Source organism: Carassius carassius, chromosome 38, assembly GCF_963082965.1.
Source record: "Carassius carassius chromosome 38, fCarCar2.1, whole genome shotgun sequence".
Taxonomy (NCBI): Eukaryota; Metazoa; Chordata; class Actinopteri; order Cypriniformes; family Cyprinidae; genus Carassius; species Carassius carassius.
This window is the reverse complement of record NC_081792.1, coordinates 13,073,190-13,089,002: the sequence shown is the minus strand read 5'-3', so window position 1 is coordinate 13,089,002 and position 15,813 is coordinate 13,073,190. Positions and strand designations below refer to the sequence as shown.

Sequence of the window (15,813 nt, the reverse complement as noted above, 5' to 3'; positions counted from 1 at the left end):
AGAATGAAATGATGACCATAGCAAAATGGTAAATGCAGTGAATCAAGAACAAAAATTAAATCTCAGATCGAACACAGACTAGAAACGTATGTTTAGATATTTAGGCTAGAAATAACAGCTGTGTTTGGTCTACAGCCCACGTGAAGCCCAGGTACGAGAACATGTTTCCATGCCAAGTGGATTAGAACTAAATTAGCACCTCCGTAAATCCATCAGAGCAGTCACAGAGCGATCTGTTTCCTTTTTCCATCATTTCAAAGCTGCAAAATAAACATTGGCTGTTACCACTACCGTCTTGTTTTTGAAAGAGTTCTCTTATGCTCACCAAGACTGCATTTATTTGATATGGTAAAAACAGTAATACTGTGAAAGATGATTACAATTTAAAATTATGAGTAGGGCGAACTTTAATTTAATTAATTAGTTAAGTCAAATGAACTTTTATAAGTATTTAGAACTTTCCTTTTTTTTGAGTTCACAAAACTGACACATTTTAAGAAATCTGAACTTTCATCAAAATTCTAAAATTTCTCAAAAAAAAACTCAAATTTAACAGAAACTGGGCTGGGATTTCTATTTCCCTTTCTATTTCTATTATAACTACATTTCTACAAATAACATATTTAAATTGAGATTACATGACACTTTTAAGTTAAATGTTTGAATTAGCTTACTCCAATATTTCAAGTTTAAACCAATTAAAATGTCTGAGTACAAAAATAAAACTTTTAATTTGAATTTAACTTAAAAATGACCTTGATTACCTCACATTTTTTTAGTTTTGCCGACTTGTTTGGGTTTACAATGTGTGTGATGAACTTTCAGCATCATTATTTCCAGTCTTCAGAGTCACATGATCCTTCAGAGATCATTCTAATATGACAATTTGCTGCTCATGAAACATTTCTGTGACACTTTTGATCAATTTAATGCATCCTTGCTGAATAAAAGTATTGATTTCTATATAAAGTATCAATTGCATTAATGAAAGAAAATCTTACTGACTCTAAAGCTCTAAAACAAACGGTAGTATTAGTGTTAAGGTATGGTCTTTATTTAGTCCTGCATGTTTTTGTGGTCAATCAGTGATGCCACAAGATCACATCCATGAAACAAACATTAATTACTTAGGTCCATAAACACACTCCCGAAGCTACAGTGGCCTCAGTTTGGTCAGTCTGAGCAGCAGACAGATACTACATCAGAGCGGCTGACTGTCTGCCAGACTGAGAACAGCAGAATGTCTCATTATCCTTAAGCAGCAGGTGATAATCCTCTTGATGGCATTTGCATCTGTGCTCTAAGAGGAAGGGAAGTGGCTGGGATTATAGCATTGTTCTCCTGCAGGGTCAACAGTGGCACTCGAGCCTGTGAGACAGTGAGGCAACGGACTGCCACACCTTTTCATATATCATTTTATTTGATATAATACATGTTGCTTCCTAAATGAAATAACCAGCTTTAACAGAGTGATGCAGGCATTACATGTTTTTGTAGACCAAAACTTAGAAACAAGTTAGCATTTTAATATCCATTGGAATAATCCATTGTTGTGCCATACATGAAGTAAGTAAAATATTTTTTGTTTTGTTTTTTTATTGCTGAACAGTTCTTTTGCAAAGTTTGAAAAGTGGTTGGATTTAACAGAAATGGCAAACCCAAGTAAGGTAAAATCAAACAGTGTGGACTCACAGAAGTACTTGAGTGTCTGGTCGATCTGCTCCTGTGTAAGTCCAAGAGGGGCCTCTGGTGGCAGCAGAGGTGTGTGCAGCCAGTCGTCATGCTCATACCCGAACACATGGTCCGCCCGCAGGGTGTATTTGGGTAACTTTTCTGTAAGCAAGCTGACGATCTCCACCTCTGGCAGATCCACACTGGAGCACAGGTCTGAGTGTGATAAACAGAAACACAAACATTCACTGTCACTGCTCTTAATGTTCAGTTGAATATATGACCTGAAAATATCTAATCTAACGAAGCGCACATTCATGAATGTAATAAAAAATACACATATAAAGATCATGTGGCCTAACTGAGAATTACATTTAAACATCTCTGCTATAATATTTTATGCAAGATGTCTTTTCAAGTTAAAAACTGTTAAGTTATGTCTAAATTACTGAAGGTTGCAAAATAATGATTGAAAAAACATAATAGCTACTACAGCGCCCACTCTGAGCTTTTAGGATGCAGTATAATTAGAAAGCAACACATATAGGTACTTCCTCAAATAATATGGTTTGTTCCACCTTTCCTGCCTTTGTCTGCTTTCTGTTCTGTTATGAAGGTAACACAACAAACTCATATCAGTGAACTACAGGCCGCTAAAGAACAAATGTAAAAAGGCTACATGTGAACAACGTACTTTGTAGTAATAACATCACTTAACAAAATTAAAATACAAAAATAGCTGCCAACTGTTGTTTGAGAAAGAGAATAATGTACTATTTAGGTTAGAATAGAATATAGAGAGCATTTAACTGGACAAAATCGTGCAATGCAAGATGAGTAAGCAGTTACCAGTTCATTTTGAGTCACGCCAGCACTTAAATGTTCAGGGTTAGTATGATTTTTCTAAATATTTTTTAAAGAATGATCTAATGATCGCCAAGGCTGAATTTATTTGACAAGAAATACTTAAATAATTATTATAAATTGAAAAATTATTACAATTTAAAATAACTGTTTTGTATTGCACTTTATTTAAAATATAAATGTATTATTTTTAATCATCATAATTATTTATTTATAAAAATAATTATCATCATTACTCCAGACTTCATTGTCTATCAGAAATCATTCTTAAGTGCTGATTTGCTGCTCAATAAATATTTCTTATCATCAGTGTTAAAAACAGTGTATGGCTTAATTTTCTGCTTTATCTTTGACAAACAGAAAGGTCAGAATAACAGCATTTATTTGAAAAAAATGCCTTTGCTGTCACTTTTGATTGATTTAATGCATTCTTGCTAAATAAAACCATAAAAAAGTCTTACTGATCTCAAACCTTTGAACAGGAGTGTGCATTACCAACTACAGCTAACAGATATTGATGTATCCTGGGAACAGTCGCACACCAACAAGTCCCTTTCCTGTACCTGTGAGAGTTGAGACATCATGGAAGCCCTGTGCTGGCGGAGGGTCCTCCCTCAGGTTCCCAGGAGTGAGGCAGATCTCCTGGGCGAGGGTCCCGCAGCCCTCTCCCTGTGCTCCATTGAAGATGAGGGGCCCTGGGGTCTCCAGGGAGGGCTGAGGGGTGCGTGCAGGAGGAGAAGAGGCAGAATCAGGGGAGTGAGACAGTGTGACAGGCCTGCTGGGGTTCAGGGTGATGGAGGTGCTGCACCCTACTGGATCAGAGGATGGGTGTACAACAGGCAGACACACGTCCTCATGTGACCTAGTGAGGACAGAGAGAAAGAGAGGGAAGTACACTGATATTAACAAACTGATTCTCAGTGTATTACAGAAACTCCCATATCATTATCTAGTTAAATGAAAAAAACGTATGAAAACAATAATGCTCCGAGCACAGACTGTGTTCATTGAAAGCAGGCCATTGATTGTATTGTGCCACTGATGTGAAACTAGATACACCCTCAGGTCACTACAGCAGTGTTATTTTCAGCTTCATGTCTCCTAGTGATAAGATCCAGTATCAATTGATGCACATTTTAATAATTCAGTTTTTGGCCTATAAAATTAATCATGAGCTTTTCTGAAGCAAAGACCCTGCGGTGAGAATATATCACACGTTTCAGAAGATATTTGGATACAGGATGTGTTATGACAACGGAAGATAATTGTATGCTAAAATATGATTAAACCAATAACAATCCCTCAACCATAACAATACTTTGCCAAAGCCCAGGTCTCTTGTCATAGTTCTAACATCCATCTAGAATTGTAAAATAAATAATAATAATAATAATAATAATAATAATAAAAAATAAAAATTATTATTATTATAACACACACACACAAACATATATATATATATATATATATATATATATATATATATATTTTTTTTTTTTTTTTTTTTTTTTTACATAGATAATAATTTAGAATTAATTGTTTTAAAAAAATATCACATGTAACACAAATACATGATAAAGATAGTTCTAGAAAGAAATCAAATTTCTTCAAACTAACAAATTTTCAGTCACTGAAAACAGATAAGCCTCATTTTAAAATGTTTACAGTTGAAAGGGTTGTATTAGAGATATGAAAGATAATTTAATAATAATTTTCATATAGTAGCTTTAGCTTTAGCTTTTTACTTCTGGCATTTGTATTCATTCTTAAAAAGCTTGTAAGAAACATAAACATTTGTTGGTTGTAGATTTTTTTTTCTGCAATAATCTAAAGACCAATGGAATAATCCCGTTGGGTTTTTGTTCGAGGGAACCAGGGTGATGCTAACTTCCTGGGCTGCCCTAAAAAAATACATCCCTGCAAAACTCTATACAAACTTTGCATTGCAAAAAAAAAGCACTGCATCATGCTTTTGAGCAATATATTTGTTATTAGTTTTTAAATATTGACCCAGGGCTTAAGTCACTCTTACTTTCAGCCAGAGATTGTGGACTAGCTCAAGGTGACCGTACACAATACCGGACTCGCTGCCAACCAAACTCCTGCTAGAGGTGCCTACGTGTGTCCTTTCACATAGTCTCTAGGGCTCTCCCCATCCCAGGAAAAGAGAGAGGCCAATAGAGAGAGAGAGAGAGAGTGATAAAACGAGAGAACGTGGGAGTGAGAGACAGAAGGAACAAAGAAAGTCTCTTTTTCAGCCTATCAGAGCAGACACACTTGAATTACGGCTTAAGTCAGGGGGAGGGGCAAGTTCAATGTTCAGATAGCATGTGTTTGGCTGAAAGCAACATGCACTCTGAACCGGCCGTCTCCTAGGAGACCTGAGGACTATGAACGTGTGGCTTGGTCACATGATGCATCGTCAGCGGGCTTTTATGGGCATGGGCTCATGCAAACACATAGACACGGACGTCTGTATGCATGTATACACTGTTTCACTCAACTCCAATAACTTGTTTTTAAAAGTCTATAAAGTTGAAATATTCAAGTGTTGAATGCTCACTCTTCTTAATCCAGAAACTTTAGATCACATTGTAAAAAACACAAAGAACACATTATCACTAATTCCCTAAATCACAAAGAATTAATCCAGAGATAAACTATTATTAGAAGGATTTCTACTTGAAATTGAGCATAATCAACTTTTTCTGGTTCTTTCTTCTTCACTCTACAGACAACACTTTAACTACAAGCCACATAAAAAATTTTTCCATCAAAATAAGTGCTAAAATCAAACCACTTTCCTCCAAACTGATCAATGAGAATCAGCCGTTTGAAGAATAAACTGTATAAACAGCTCAATAGGACATTTATCATATGCAGTTTTTCCCGGATAAACCAAGGTTAATGCATTTGTCCTTTACTCTCTCACCTTCCGAGTAAATACACTAGTTGACTGATATGAGTTTTTTCAAGGCCAATGTTAATGCCAATATCTCCAGGTGGCAGGCACTCACAGTAATATCAAGCTAGTATTTCAATAATGTAATGTACAGTTAGCAAATGAGGCATTTAAAATGATACGTATATAATATTTACTCAAAAATCAATAACAATAAAATATTTGAATAATAACAAAAATGGCATCCTCTCTAAGTGTTAAAAGTGCGCTGACAAATACATTTTGCCGTATTTTCATATAGGCCTTATTGGTCAAAAACATTCTTTAAAATTATGCAGATATACAATGGAAGAAAAATAGGTCTATTTGAAAAATGCATGCGTACTATGCATTGACAAGGTTATTGATTCATTTTGGGACAGGCATATGGAAGAACTAATGCTTTTGGCAATATACTAAGCAGGCATGGGTACTGGCTATTCCAAACATCTCAAAATAGTCAATTATCAACAAATTAACCAACTTGGCTGATATATCAATCAGTCAATCGATCACTACCCAAATGGTCAAAAACAGAAAGATTCACATCTCTACAAAAAAAAGTCATCAATCAGTGGAAGGAAAACACATCAAGGAAAACAAGGAACTATAAGCTCAATTTCTGTGAATTTCTGGCAATGACAAGAATATTTTCCTCTAATTTGCGTCAGCCAGATCAGGTAGGTTGATTACTGCCAATAAACCATGGCAGATCAATCAAGGTGTGGTTGGATACAGATATAATGAGAACATTAAGGCAGTCAGCACAATCAAAATCAGATTAAAGTAAGGTTTTGAAAGATAAGTTCTTCTAGACTTACACTTTAGCTCTCTTTCATCATGCAGGGAGGCAGAAAATTAAAATACTTTCTGCTTGATATTCCTCAACCTTTAAAAGAGAACAGTTAATTTCATTAAAGTCATGCAATGATGTCGACTCTCAGTAGTGAGATCAGGTGTTTTCTAAAAGAGGTCTAAAGGAGAACCCCTGTCTCTGGCCCTCAGGTGATAGAGAAAATTCTCATATCACTGCTGTATCTGATCATGTGTGCCGATTTATACAAACAAGCCCCACTGCAGCAGTCCTTCACACACTCTCTCTGAATAAAAAAGACAAAAATCATATTCTGAGCTTAATTATGAGCTCAATATACAGTTAATAAAACACTGATGATGCAACATGCCACTGAAAAAAAGCACTTGTTGTGGAAGCCTGTTGTTCCAAACCAATATGACAGTATTTTTTACATATTATAGTTGAACAGAGTTTTTGAGGTTATAAATGTAAATTTAAGACATTTTAAAGGCCAAACAAAGAAATGTCAAGGAAACAATTGAAATGAACACAATGCACCAATATAATAAGTCTTTTTTTCAATTAGTTGTATTAGTAAAAACAAAATACAACTTCTAACAGATCTCGACTGCTTTATTAATTCATGTTGGGGAAAAACAACCTAGTATATGATACCAATAGAATATGAAAATAACATTAACCTTCTGATAACAAAAAATTGATATTCTTCCATGATATTTTGTGCAAATGTCTAGGATTCTTGAATCAAGAAGATGCATTTACTTGAAAAGACCAAAGTTAAATTTTACAATTAAACCAAGTATAAATATCTGCTAATGGGCTCATTATGGACTTCATTCCCCATTTAGAGATATTTGCTCTTGTTTTGAACATGAACTCACATTATTTTGTGACTTCACATCTTCATTTTGCATCTCAAGAACATAAATGTAACTTTATTAAAGGAAGTTAAGATATTTGTGTTAGAAAATAAAATAATGAGGAAGACATTTATTTGTTGCAGTGTATGCAACATGGCTATAATTTAACACCTTTTTAAGGCCTTAATTTGTGGAAGGCTGAATTAAGACTTTTCAAGGCCTTTTTAAGAACTGCACATGAAGAATCTTTATTTCACTTTTTCCTTACAATGACAGCACATCGACCATGTCTCTTATAATCTGTAAAGCTTATTAAAAAATCTTTGCTTACAGAATACAGGTTTGGAAAGAAAAGAGGATGAGTAAATAATGTAATTTTTTTGGTTCAAAACTGCCTTTACACTTCTGTTCAATTAAAAACCGAGCCACATGAGACTTTAGGACAACAATGAATGTAGTTAATTGAATGTACTTGGAACAATGTGAATGCAAAAATGAGATATCATGATCACAATAAGTTTTATTTGCTTGAAAGCAAACACTGACTTTTCACACAGCTATAGAGTCGTGAGTATGACATCACCTCCAGCCCTTCCCTTTCTCTTTCTCTTGTGGTTTGTTCAGCTTTTCACCTCAATGTAAATCATACCTCACAAAGAGCTGACTGCGTGCATGTTACACATTAACCCGAGGACATAAATAATAAAATGTCCTGTGTGCTGAACTGATGCACTCTTCTGAACTGCAAATAAAACGTTGTGGCTCATTAAAGTTCTTCTTCTAAATGCTGTTTCCCAAAGATGATGTAGTTATATGAGATCTGAAATATGAGATAAGATATCAAAAATCATGCAGTAGCAAGAAAGCAAACACATGATGGTTGGTGCTGGTAAGCTGGGCAGTTTAAGAGGTCAAAGTTATGTTATAAACGTGATTAGCTGATCTGCTTCGCTTTCACTCTTGCCTAAAAGAAAAAAGGAAATAAATATTATTCCAGAAAACTTCTGCTTTCACTACAGTTGGATAAACAATGCCATAGTTGATAAGGTAACTATAACTAAATTCTACAAATAACTGTTTTCCTTCAGAAACCATTCTAAAATGCTGATTAATAGCTTAAGAAATACTTCTCATTATCAACGTTGAAAACAGTTGTGCTGCTTAATATTTTTGTGGAAACCATAATACAGGATTATTTGACTCAAAGAACAGCATTTGCCTGCAATAGAAAGCTTTTGTAAGAATGCAAAAGTCTTTACTTCCACTTTTGATCAATTGAATGCATCTTTGATGAATATAAGTATCCATTTCAATACTGACCCCAAACTTTTACATGTTTACTTTAATCACAGGATACCACTTGTCAAATTGAGCAAGGACCAAAATGTTCATTACTTATTCGAGTACCCCAAATTTTGTACATTTCCTATAAGACACAAATAAAGTGCAAAACTCTACAGAGAAAACAAACACTAGCAGAGTGCATAATGCAGACCGCACTGATAGCAACAAATGTCGTTTTGGCCACACAGCAGTAGATGACTACTTTTGAAGAATATGACTAAACATGACTTATTTATAAAACTGAACAAGACTTAAACTTTGTAAAATAAATAAATAAATTTGTCATAATTTCCTCATCCTCATTTCATTCTAAAAAACATTTTTTTTTCTGTGCAACATAAAACAAGATCATTTGAAATGAAAAGAATTATATTTTTAAAGAAATCACTGGGCTCCAAATGTTTGGTTACCAATATTGCTCAAAATATCTTTTTTTGGTGTTTTGCAGAAGAAAAAATGGCAGAATTTTCAATATTGGGTGAACTATGCCATTAAGAAAACGACTAAACTTCTACGCCCCTTTTTAAAAGTATCTTTAGAGCTGAGTCCTCTGATTATTAATCCTCCTTCATTACACAATGCCATGATATACGTCTTAATAACAATTTTATTTAGTCTCACCCTATGAATTGAAATATCTTTTTGTAGTGTTATTAATAAAACAAACATGATCTTGTGTAACTGAATCACAAAAACTAAACGGCCTGTAAACAAACAATGATGTATCACATTTCAGTGTGGACTGATCAGTTCAACAGCAGAAGACAGCACACTTACTTCCTGTCTTCTTTCTGTTAAGGGTTTCTGCAGTCTCTCTAACAATGGTTGGACACCAAGCAGACTGCACCAAAGATGCCCATTTGTGTTGTATTCAATAAACATCAATAGTATCACAGCAGATGAGATGAGAGCTACAACTGAGAATCAGAAACATGAAAGAAGTTTAGAGCTACTTACAGCAATGGATAGATGATGTCTGCATTGGGTGAAAGCAGAGCCGCTGTCCCGGGCCGACAGACGATAGGTCACACACAGGAGCTCGTGTCCTTCTTCAAACTGTCCTTTACACCTGCTTAAGGTTGCCCTGCCTTGTTCTGCTTACTCTATCAACTGTCTTGTGCACTGAGACGACTTTGTGAACGGAGAGCTAGGGAGGGTGGAGTTAGTAAGAGGAATGGGTGGGAGCAAGAGAAAAGAGAGAGAGAGAGAGAATAAAGAGAGACAATCTGTGAGTCAGCATTTTGCAGCTAATACAGCTAAAAGCAGTTTCATCACTGCCAGGTCGATTTAATTAAATGGCTCTGATTACTTTATGGAATCAATCAGATTTGCTGATTAATTGAACCTAACCATTTATTTTACACTCATAAATGGTTTCTGGACACTTTAATACTTTAATCCATAATTAAATTGCAATGCCCAATTACGAAGTTTGATAATAGTACTCACTACTCAGTGATGACTGAATCGTTCTTTTAAACGTCTATGACTTCCAGGCATGACAGATCATGATATGGCTATACATGGCACTTGCATAACATATTAAATATAGGGTAAATATAAGAATATTTTATTGTGTGCATTCAGAATATATATATATATATATATATATATATATATATATATATATATATATATATATATATATATATATATATATATATATATATATATATATATATATACAGTACAGACCAAAAGTTTGGACACACCTTCTCATTCAAAGAGTTTTCTTTATTTTCATGACTATGAAAATTGTAGATTCACACTGAAGGCATCAAAACTATGAATTAACACATGTGGAATTATATACATAACAAAAAAGTGTGAAACAACTGAAAATATGTCATATTCTAGGTTCTTCAAAGTAGCCACCTTTTGCTTTGATTACTGCTTTGCACACTCTTGGCATTCTCTTGATGAGCTTCAAGAGGTAGTCACCTGAAATGGTCTTCCAACAGTCTTGAAGGAGTTCCCCGAGAGATGCTTAGCACTTGTTGGCCCTTTTGCCTTCTGTCTGCGGTCCAGCTCACACCTAAACCATCTCGATTGGGTTCAGGTCCGGTGACTGTGGAGTCCAGGTCATCTGGCGCAGCACCCCATCACTCTCCTTCTTGGTCAAATAGCCCTTGATGCCTTCAGTGTGACTCTACAATTTTCATAGTCATGAAAATAAAGAAAACTTTTTGAATGAGAAGGTGTATATATATATATATATGTATTTATCTATTTATTTATTTATTTTCATTTTAAACATTATATATATAAAATGTTTAAAATGTGACATCTAACACAACATTTTAATGGAATATTGATGAATACTGAAAGTTCAGTTACAAATAGCATTTACAAATGTTTAGTTCAGAACCAAACCTATAATGGTTTACTCCCAAACCTAGTGTTTCGTAACAACAGCTGGCTGGAACGTTTATGTGATATCATGGTGGCTCACATGATTTAATATCAGTGTTTTGTTTTTCAGTAAATTAACTTCATTCTCACTCAAAATCACAAAATGTAGGTCATCAATGAAATGTAGGTCACCTTCATTTGTACATGCACAGATACTTATAGACAAAAAAAATTATATATTATGTACATATATTTACATATATATTTATATATGTTTTACATGATTCAAAAATAATTGTAATATGTATATTATTGCGCATGCAAACATTCAATGAATCTGTTCGGGTGTGTCTGCACCTGTCTGTAACTGTTTTTCTTTCAGTGGGAAAATCTACAGTGGCCTGTCCTAAACTCAGGGTAAAGTCCATCGCAAACAAAACACTCTAAATAAAGGGATTAAAACTCCATTAGCCTACAAATACATGGGAGATGAAGACATTTTGCCCACATTCATGTTCATCATTTCCCACTTGTTTTACTCCAGTTGATGAGTAAGGAGCTTCATCGAGCAAATGACATGTACTTTAACAACTTTCCTGCTAATAGGGAATGCTCTTAGAGCTTTGGCTAGAACTTTCTTAGAATCTCCTGGCAGTTTTAATCAAATAGAAAGTCCTTTCAAAGTAATCTGGACTTTAAAGGCATCGTTAACCAAAGAAAGTTACAGCCTAACTTTTTAGAGGCTAGAGGATACTAGTGGGTGACTAAATGATAACAGAATTGCCATTTTTGGGTTAACTATCCCTTAAATAATGTTCTCAAAATGTTAGGGGGGAAAACAACTTATTTTTTGCATCATTCATGGAGTGTTTATATGTTTTAGCTGAATGTTACTTGTTACAAAACTAACATTCTATTAACGTTTGCATTTAAAAAAAAAAGTTTTAAAAACTTATTTTGAACCGTGAGAGAACATTTAGAAATATGAGAACATAAGCCAAACGTCTAAGAATATATTTCTGTCAGCAGGGCTGTCATAGCCTATATTCTCTCTCTAAACAATACATAACTACTATAAGTGCAATAGTTTATTATCTTAAACCTCATAATGACGTCACTGCAAGCAGCATTTCTAACCCCAAACAGGGGAAGTCCGGGTCCTTGTTATTTTTGTAAGGGCTCAGCACCGGAGGAAACGTGGACAGGCAGCCAGACACAACTGCCCCCTACTCTATGTGTCATTCAAAACAAGTTTACTTAGCTAATTTAAAAAACTCATAGCGGACACGTGACGCTTCTCTATGGCAAAACTTTCCATGCGTTATAACTGAACCTTATTTGGCACTGAAAAAGTGCAGCAGATGAAAAAAATCAGTCTGTTTTTAGTCTGCATTAAACATCAAATGCACGTGAACATTTCTAATGAACATTTCTAAGCCTATAAAAACAACACAAGCAAGTGAACAGTAGATGTTAATAATTAAATGCATGAGTAGAGATGAAAAGTCCCACCCTGCCAAACAACGGAACAGTCGCCTCTCTGTCCAACTTATTCGCTTCACGAACCAGCAGCCAAACAGTTTATTTTATTGACAGGTTTTTTTTTTTTGTAAATTTTGTGAAACTTACTTTGTCTTGTTTGTGCTCCTTTGTCCATGTATCGCTCGGAGTGAAGCGCTTGGGCTGTCAGAGCCTCTGGTCAGGTCCGCCGTGAACGCGCTTTGACTCGGGAGCTCCATCAGAGGTCGCTCCATCACTGAGGAACGTTCAGCTGTTCATCTAAAGACGGTGCATCAGAAGAGCTGCTGTCAGGTCATGAGATCCATGTGAGTGGACTGAAGTTTCTTCGTTACAGAGTACAAGAAAATGCAGTTAAATTGGTCTATTTTTACCATTCAAATCAATTGCATTACCCGAATTTTCCCTATGCTGTCGTGTAAAGTTTTTATCCAAAGTTAACCTACTAACTGTGAAGGTGTATTTTATCATTTAACATACTTCCTATGTTTTACTGTTTGTGTTCCATGAGTATTTTTTATTTTCTTAATTAAAACTGTCTTTCAGGTCATTGCAATACTGCATAAGAATCCTAAAACCCCGTAGCCTATTGATTTTTATGGATGTTTCAGTTTTATATTGAAAAGTTGTATATAAATCTTATATTTTTTTATTCCTTTTATAGTTACAAATAAATAGTACATTTATTTATAAAACAAACACAAACAACATAGTCATATTCCATTGAAATATGCGGTAGCATCTACACTACAAGTCAAGTATTAAAAATGTTTAACGGCTGAATCAAACTTACTATGTATGCAGAAAATGTATGTTGTAGAAATAACACCTTACATTACATTACATACATTGTTTGCAAACAGAGACATTTTAACTAAGAAAAGTTATAGTCTTTATTTCAGATCCTGTGATGTTTGAAGACAAAGCTATGCTCTTTCTAAGATCCTAGTATTTGTTTTATTTTGAATAAAAGGGACAAGGGTATTAATAATAAGGTTTGCTTTCAAAAAGTGTACTTTTGGCCACCCATTTATTTGTCACCCATGCGTTTTGCTCCACACAGCTTTACGAGTCTCATGCAAAACAATCCTTTACCACTTAATCAATCAACAAAGACTGCAATATTAATAATGCTTGCTTTCATTCACATTAATTACACGGGTTTGAAAGAGCACTTTCCTCCAAGCATGTCCATATGTCACCTGTCTCTTATAAAACATTGATGCCATTGTCCTCACCGAGGCATGTCAGTGATCCTCTCTAAAGAGTGCTTAGCTGAATAGACGCGGAAATGCATGTCCATGTCCTCTGCACATGTTGAGCTATTTTGGCTTCATGAGCTAAGCATGAAAGGCAGCTTGGGAATGCTGACCTCTGATCCCCATTCAGACGATAAAGCTTTTCTGAAATATTGACCACAAACCAGAGATTTTGTATTCGTTGTATTTTGGGTTTTTAATATATACTTTATTTGAGCAAATATACACATTCTTAATGCACAACAAAGATCTAACTGCTTTTATATATGTCTGTGTGGCACTGTCCAGTTCTGAATCATCAATAGATCCCAAGCATCTGTATTGATGTAGGAATTAAACCTACTGTCCTTTGAGTTCTTTTGCACATCTTTGTTCCTCATATGTCAAAAAGCAGAAGCTGTTTTTAATCTAAAGTAATTTACACTGATCCAACATGAACTTTTAATCTTATCCTATGCTAAACTTCCTGATTTCTGACCAAATTTATTTTGACTTATTGTTACTGTCGTAATTCTTTGAGCATAAAGGAGTAGCCCAGCCACACCCCTCGCCCTCCTCCACCCCTTTCTCGTTTGACACTCTCCCTCCTTTTCCTCTGAACTATGATTTGCACATTTGTAAACAGTAATTTATTGTAATTAAGGATCACTCACTCCACAGCTATTAAAATGTTGCCAAATGTGTCACAATTTTCAAATGTAACATTTTCTGAGAACCTTCTCAAATGTAACAGAACTACAACTGAGCGAGTGGCCATTGTTTCAGTATACAAATATCTTATATGATCTATACCGGTAAATCAGGATTATTTAGTCTTGCAGAAGATCTGCAAATGAAATGAATAGGGATATTTGCTAATATACAATATTATTGATTCTTAACACTCTTACAATTAGATAGTTAACAAACACAACTGAAATTAAAAATAATTATAATTATTATAATCTAAAAAATTATGGTTTCACTTTTGAGGATTGTGTTTTGCATGTGGAATTTGTTAAATCCTAGAAGTGTAATTTTAAATGAAAAGTTCTTTAAATGAATTGGGTGAGTGTATAGTTTCAAAGGTAATTAGTCAGAGTTCATCATATTGCGCCTTGTATGTCGTAATGCCGGCCAAGGTGTGGCCACTGACATGAATATGCCCTTAAGGTAGAAGATCTCACTATGGAGTCAAAACAGGGCCACATATACTTGCAAAAGAATTTAAGTATTGCAAAAGGAAATAAAGTTTTGCAAACGAAAATGAAAGTATTGAGAAAAAATAAATGCGCTTTTTGCAAACAAAAATAAGAATTGGAAAAGAAAATTAAGTAATGCAAGAACAAAAATAATTCCAAAAGAAAATGAAGTATTGCGAGAAAAAAACATATTTTTTTTTCTTAGTTTGATTTAGCCGTTGAAATCACTTCCAGGGAGGCGTGCCCAGGCCTGTTGTACACGCCCCCTTCCCTTGACTCCACCCTATGTTAAAACAGTGCCAGAAATTCAGAGATTGAGATGCACAGAAATGTAAAGTGCAGAGGGAAAAAGAGTATCGTACGCTCAAACGTGACTGCAATGCAAAATAAAAGCAGCGAAGCAAATAAATTAGTAGATATGGCCATGGAAAATATATATTTCAAAATCATTTCTTTTCCTCTGTTTCATTTAGACTATATTTTGCAATTCTTTATTTTTGTTTGCGAAAAGCACATTTATTTTTCTCAATACTTTAATTTTCATTTGCAAAACTTTATTTTCTTTTGCAATTATATGTGGCCCTGTTTTGACTCCATATCTCACTGCTTTTGAGAAGCACAATAGGATTATGAAAGAAAATGATTTGGAAAATTATCTCTATAAATCATAAGAGATAAAAAAAATGAATCGAATCCTTATACACGATCACAGACAAGAAAAGACACTTGTCATACATATGAAGTATTGTATATACATGTATATATATATATACATATATATATACATATATATATATATATATATATATATATATATATATATATATTGTGTGTGTGTGTGTGTGTGTGTGTGTGTGTGTGTGTGTGTGTGTGTGTGTGTGTGTGTGTGTGTGTGTGTATTGCTCAACTAAAGCAATCAGGTGTCGATTTGAAGTGTTTTTGGAGTGTTTAAGTGTCCTGAAGCGCAGTGAGAGTGCGGGGGTGTGGGTTTGGGTGTGGTGCGGGA

The 15,813-nt window shown here is 34.6% G+C and overlaps 1 long non-coding RNA gene across 1 annotated transcript; it reads right to left on the bottom strand.

Moving 5' to 3' along the window:
* Positions 1-1,069: 1,069 nt before the first annotated feature.
* On the bottom strand, positions 1,070-1,822 carry LOC132119369 (uncharacterized). The gene is made up of 2 exons (XR_009426149.1): positions 1,693-1,822; positions 1,070-1,368 (listed from the first exon to the last, which is right to left on the bottom strand). It is a non-coding gene; the product is annotated as an uncharacterized LOC132119369 (long non-coding RNA).
* Between the last annotated feature and the right edge of the window lie 13,991 nt (positions 1,823-15,813).